This window comes from Dunckerocampus dactyliophorus, chromosome 4 (genome assembly GCF_027744805.1).
Source record: "Dunckerocampus dactyliophorus isolate RoL2022-P2 chromosome 4, RoL_Ddac_1.1, whole genome shotgun sequence".
In the NCBI taxonomy this organism is placed as follows: domain Eukaryota; kingdom Metazoa; phylum Chordata; class Actinopteri; order Syngnathiformes; family Syngnathidae; genus Dunckerocampus; species Dunckerocampus dactyliophorus.
The window spans coordinates 32,282,923-32,288,922 of NC_072822.1; the positions used below are offsets into that span (position 1 = coordinate 32,282,923).

The 6,000-nt window shown below is 52.3% G+C and overlaps 3 non-coding genes across 3 annotated transcripts; 1 reads left to right on the forward strand and 2 right to left on the reverse strand.

Annotated features, from left to right (window-relative positions):
- Window positions 1-980: 980 nt before the first annotated feature.
- On the reverse strand, window positions 981-1,144 carry LOC129180688 (U1 spliceosomal RNA). The gene has a single exon (XR_008570284.1). It is a non-coding gene; the product is annotated as a U1 spliceosomal RNA (small nuclear RNA).
- Window positions 1,145-2,523: 1,379 nt separating this feature from the next.
- Window positions 2,524-2,714, forward strand: LOC129180592 (U2 spliceosomal RNA). The gene has a single exon (XR_008570220.1). It is a non-coding gene; the product is annotated as a U2 spliceosomal RNA (small nuclear RNA).
- Window positions 2,715-4,693: 1,979 nt separating this feature from the next.
- On the reverse strand, window positions 4,694-4,857 carry LOC129180689 (U1 spliceosomal RNA). Its single transcript, XR_008570285.1, has one exon. It is a non-coding gene; the product is annotated as a U1 spliceosomal RNA (small nuclear RNA).
- Between the last annotated feature and the right edge of the window lie 1,143 nt (window positions 4,858-6,000).

Below are 6,000 nucleotides of genomic sequence, written 5' to 3' on the forward strand. Positions count from 1 at the left end.
GCCAGTGTCTATTGCTGCAGTGGTGGAGATAGGTGTAAACGGGGAGGTGATGTCGACTCATACCAGGGTCTCTTCCGGAGATAACCTGAGGGTCTGAATCTCATTAGTGAAGTCTGTGGAGCTGTGGACATGGGGTGGGGTACTGCCAAGCAGTGGGGCCAGAATGGTGGCTGGGTATTTGGCAATACTGACCGTGGAAGAGTCGAATCTGCTGGCAACAGGCCTGAGTGGACCTCCCGCCTTGTGAATTTTGGGCAGTCCGTAAATGCAAGGTGTGACTTCTCCGGGATGCAGGCGGTAGGTAGCACGTGTGACACTCTACACCGTCCTCTTTTTTCCCGGCCTCTGAAGACATTCCGTGATCTTCTTGTATTCACCGGTGGGATTGCTCTTCGGTCGTTCGTGTTCAGTGTCGTCACCGAGCAGAGCCGTTAGGTTGGCCTTGCGAGCTGCGGTTTTGAGGATGACTCTGCATCTTCCCTTGTCTCCTGGTAAGCTCGCCGTGTCATGGTTCTTCTTCAAGGGTCTCGCTGCTTTCCTTACTTTCCTTCCTTCCTCCAAGACAGGAAGATCGGAAGCAGTTACCATGGCGCTGGGAAGGCTGCTGACGAGAACGACAGCAATTTGATCTGCTTCGGCTTCAGGTCGATGGTTGTTTCCGACGACCGAATTGGTTGCTGTGTTGAGGTCCACTGTGGGGAGCGGTTCCGGTGTGCCGGTAAAGTTGAGTTCACTTGGCCGACACAGCTTTCTCTGTCCGGGTGAGAATGCTACTGGAGAAATTCTTATTTCACTTTTCCCGCCTGAGTGCAGGCGAGCCTTATTGCTGGGTGGTTGTCATCCGTGGTCGTACAGACCTTCCCAGTAGGCGTTGGAAGTTCTGGGCTCGTCATTCCCCGCTCTTGCGCAAACGGGGATGTGGCCGCAAGCCCAGAAGCTTTGCGCAAGACTGCACCTGCAAGTTGTTTTAAACACGCCATCAGGGGAGAGCGCGAACGCAGTCCCCCACTATCACAAATTATGCAGTCGAGATTCCCACATTTGGGGAATTCGCAGGGGTCAGCTCAACCCATGTGCAATGGCTGAGCCTCGCCCTGGGTGAACCACCTTCTTGATCATGGTATCTCCCCTGCCAGGTAAGTATGAGTTGGACGAGTCTCACTCAGACGAGACTCTCACACACGCAGCATGCTAAGTGGTGGTGTCATCGGCTGCTTCACAACAAACACATCGCACTGGACCTGTGTCCAAGTTCAGCATCTGCCCTTGCGCTCGACGGACGCCACACGTTCGGAGGCACCTCCTACAGCCACGACCGGCCTTGTGATTTTGGACGCTCTGGCCTTCTGGACACTTCCCGGTGGCGTCTCGCCTTCACATCTTTCCCCTGACGCCGCCGTCTCTGCGGTCCAAATGTCAGAAAGTAGAGCAAAAGTGAAGGGCAACAGACAAAGGAAATGTGACATTGTTGTTACCAGAGTTGTTACTTCATTAGCCAGAAGTTTGAGTGCCGCAGCTAGTTTCCACGCAATCTTCTGACGCCGGAGCAATGCATTATGGGAATGCGTTCTGTATTATGCCGCGTCGGCGCTCTCCCGCGATCACATGCACAAGCCAAATGACACTGAAATACTTTTGTAGTTGCTCATACTGGCGATAGGATTAATAAGGACAGTACTCTCGTTATGTCAAAGAGTGAGGCTGTGTTGCACATTCCACTCTTGTGGCTTCATGCTGAGCAAAGACAGCGACAGCAAGTGGCATAGTCCAGTTGCTGCAGGCATTCCACGGGGAGACTGGAGTACTGAGTCCACGTCACTGTTTCAAACATATTCACATTGGACTGTGGCCTCCATTGTGTGCTTACCGAGGACTATTCTGATGTGGCTGAGTAAAATCAGTTTATTGCCGCTTCATGCATAGACCGACGTGCACCGCATGAGCTTCAATAACGAATGGGTCACGAAACACTGGTTTGATATTATGGCTGCAAAACAACACAGGTGCATCTTTTTATTGTTTACAATGTGCGCGCGGGGTTGTCGTTTGGCATCAAAAGTCTTTGGTTCGTTATCTTTCGTGCTTCCAAATAAGTCTCGGAAACGATAGCTCAATTTCAACAGTTGAATGCACCAGGAAGAATGATACACAGCTGCGGGGACTCGTCTTCTAAGCGGGTGCAGGAGCAAGTCCGAGGCACTTCTGGTCAGACGTCTTTTACCTAGCTTTTACCTCCTGTCCTATGCCTCTATGTGTGCCCCGGTGGTCTTAGCTGCTTGGAGCCGCTCGATAATGAGTGTGCAAAAGGGTGTGGAAAAGAAAAGCCAAGGCCGAGTGAAAAGATACAGCGAGTCCACAAGTCTGCTCCGGTCACACTATCTAACATGTGCCAAGAGAGGCGCCTATATGTAACTACATCTAACAGCGTGTTGACGTTTGAGGTCGTCGTGAGTCAGTGTGTGCAACCGGGACTTTAGCTTGTTTTGTCAGAAATGACATGCTCCCCTCTGAGCTTTCAATGCTATCGCTTCTCGGCCTTTTGGCTAAGATCAAGTGTAGTATCTGTTCTTATCAGTTTAATATCTGATATGTCTCCTATCTGGGGACCAAATATTAAATTGCTTTTTGGGACAGGGAGCTGAGCTCGGGGCTTGCGCCGTCCGCTCCACGCATCGACCTGGTATTGCAGTATCTCCGGGAGCGGTGCACTTCTCCTTCTCATGTTGACAGCAAAGGCAGCTTCACGCAGGTCGTTTGACAGCATCCGGCATGTTTTGCCCGATACCGTGCGATGCTCACCAAAGACCAATGAAAGTGTTTATGTTTGGTGCCACCCGAGCAGGTGGCGGTACGCTGTGGAAAATATGCCCTGCGACAGTGTCTGCGCCCTCCGTGGACCCTCTTTGCCTTCCCAGCAGCATCAACACCTTACAAAGGGAGCACAATGCATAAAGCAGCGTGTTCTCCGGCCATGCCTCCTGCACTCTTCCACCGGCTCCTGATACTCGGGTCTCTTGCGCACTTCCCAGGGGCCAGCGGGTGTCGCAGTGATCGACAGCTGGGTGGAATCTGACAAAATGGTCTCGTCTGGTGGAAGCCTTCCGAGTTTCCTCGACAAACCAACCAAGTAAGGGACCGCGGCTTTCCGCCCTCTGTTTTGCTTCTCGCGGTCAGGTGTCGTGGCCCTTCCTTTGCTGGATTTGACATAGAGCCACTTTGGGATAGCCACAGGTGGTTAGAGCCTGTAAAATGCGTGTCTGCTCCTTCGGTTAGGGCTATTTTCTGCTCTGTTGTTTGCGGCTCTGACAGCTCCTAGCTTGGGTTCCAGTGTGCGAAGGCGGTACAAGTGTAGGAACGGGCCAGCGCGGGTAGGTTTACCGTAGACCTCAATGTTGAGGCTTCCATCCATCCCCGGCCGCACTTCACAGTCCGAAGATTGGCAAACCCGCGTGTCATCCACACATCGGAAGCAGTGGCTGTCTTTAGTTCCTGTGCAGGATCCCCGTAGTTTTCTTTCCACGTCTTCCATGTACACGATAGCCACAATGGCTGAGAGCGGTGAGCCCACGGCAGAGCCATGTCTTGGCCTGTAGAAACACATACGGAATTGCAAGCATGTGCCCTTAAGGCACATTTGCAGGAAATCATATACTTGCTCTGGAGTGAGGTTGCTTGTGTCTTGGAGGCTGGAGTGCTACTGTTGCCCTTCTTCTGCCAGTGTCTATTGCTGCAGTGGTGGAGATAGGTGTAAACGGGGAGGTGATGTCGACTCATACCAGGGTCTCTTCCGGAGATAACCTGAGGGTCTGAATCTCATTAGTGAAGTCTGTGGAGCTGTGGACATGGGGTGGGGTACTGCCAAGCAGTGGGGCCAGAATGGTGGCTGGGTATTTGGCAATACTGACCGTGGAAGAGTCGAATCTGCTGGCAACAGGCCTGAGTGGACCTCCCGCCTTGTGAATTTTGGGCAGTCCGTAAATGCAAGGTGTGACTTCTCCGGGATGCAGGCGGTAGGTAGCACGTGTGACACTCTACACCGTCCTCTTTTTTCCCGGCCTCTGAAGACATTCCGTGATCTTCTTGTATTCACCGGTGGGATTGCTCTTCGGTCGTTCGTGTTCAGTGTCGTCACCGAGCAGAGCCGTTAGGTTGGCCTTGCGAGCTGCGGTTTTGAGGATGACTCTGCATCTTCCCTTGTCTCCTGGTAAGCTCGCCGTGTCATGGTTCTTCTTCAAGGGTCTCGCTGCTTTCCTTACTTTCCTTCCTTCCTCCAAGACAGGAAGATCGGAAGCAGTTACCATGGCGCTGGGAAGGCTGCTGACGAGAACGACAGCAATTTGATCTGCTTCGGCTTCAGGTCGATGGTTGTTTCCGACGACCGAATTGGTTGCTGTGTTGAGGTCCACTGTGGGGAGCGGTTCCGGTGTGCCGGTAAAGTTGAGTTCACTTGGCCGACACAGCTTTCTCTGTCCGGTTGAGAATGCTACTGGAGAAATTCTTATTTCACTTTTCCCGCCTGAGTGCAGGCGAGCCTTATTGCTGGGTGGTTGTCATCCGTGGTCGTACAGACCTTCCCAGTAGGCGTTGGAAGTTCTGGGCTCGTCATTCCCCGCTCTTGCGCAAACGGGGATGTGGCCGCAAGCCCAGAAGCTTTGCGCAAGACTGCACCTGCAAGTTGTTTTAAACACGCCATCAGGGGAGAGCGCGAACGCAGTCCCCCACTATCACAAATTATGCAGTCGAGATTCCCACATTTGGGGAATTCGCAGGGGTCAGCTCAACCCATGTGCAATGGCTGAGCCTCGCCCTGGGTGAACCACCTTCTTGATCATGGTATCTCCCCTGCCAGGTAAGTATGAGTTGGACGAGTCTCACTCAGACGAGACTCTCACACACGCAGCATGCTAAGTGGTGGTGTCATCGGCTGCTTCACAACAAACACACGCACTGGACCTGTGTCCAAGTTCAGCATCTGCCCTTGCGCTCGACGGACGCCACACGTTCGGAGGCACCTCCTACAGCCACGACCGGCCTTGTGATTTTGGACGCTCTGGCCTTCTGGACACTTCCCGGTGGCGTCTCGCCTTCACATCTTTCCCCTGACGCCGCCGTCTCTGCGGTCCAAATGTCAGAAAGTAGAGCAAAAGTGAAGGGCAACAGACAAAGGAAATGTGACATTGTTGTTACCAGAGTTGTTACTTCATTAGCCAGAAGTTTGAGTGCCGCAGCTAGTTTCCACGCAATCTTCTGACGCCGGAGCAATGCATTATGGGAATGCGTTCTGTATTATGCCGCGTCGGCGCTCTCCCGCGATCACATGCACAAGCCAAATGACACTGAAATACTTTTGTAGTTGCTCATACTGGCGATAGGATTAATAAGGACAGTACTCTCGTTATGTCAAAGAGTGAGGCTGTGTTGCACATTCCACTCTTGTGGCTTCATGCTGAGCAAAGACAGCGACAGCAAGTGGCATAGTCCAGTTGCTGCAGGCATTCCACGGGGAGACTGGAGTACTGAGTCCACGTCACTGTTTCAAACATATTCACATTGGACTGTGGCCTCCATTGTGTGCTTACCGAGGACTATTCTGATGTGGCTGAGTAAAATCAGTTTATTGCCGCTTCATGCATAGACCGACGTGCACCGCATGAGCTTCAATAACGAATGGGTCACGAAACACTGGTTTCATATTATGGCTGCAAAACAACACAGGTGCATCTTTTTATTGTTTACAATGTGCGCGCGGGGTTGTCGTTTGGCATCAAAAGTCTTTGGTTCGTTATCTTTCGTGCTTCCAAATAAGTCTCGGAAACGATAGCTCAATTTCAACAGTTGAATGCACCAGGAAGAATGATACACAGCTGCGGGGACTCGTCTTCTAAGCGGGTGCAGGAGCAAGTCCGAGGCACTTCTGGTCAGACGTCTTTTACCTAGCTTTTACCTCCTGTCCTATGCCTCTATGTGTGCCCCGGTGGTCTTAGCTGCTTGGAGCCGCTC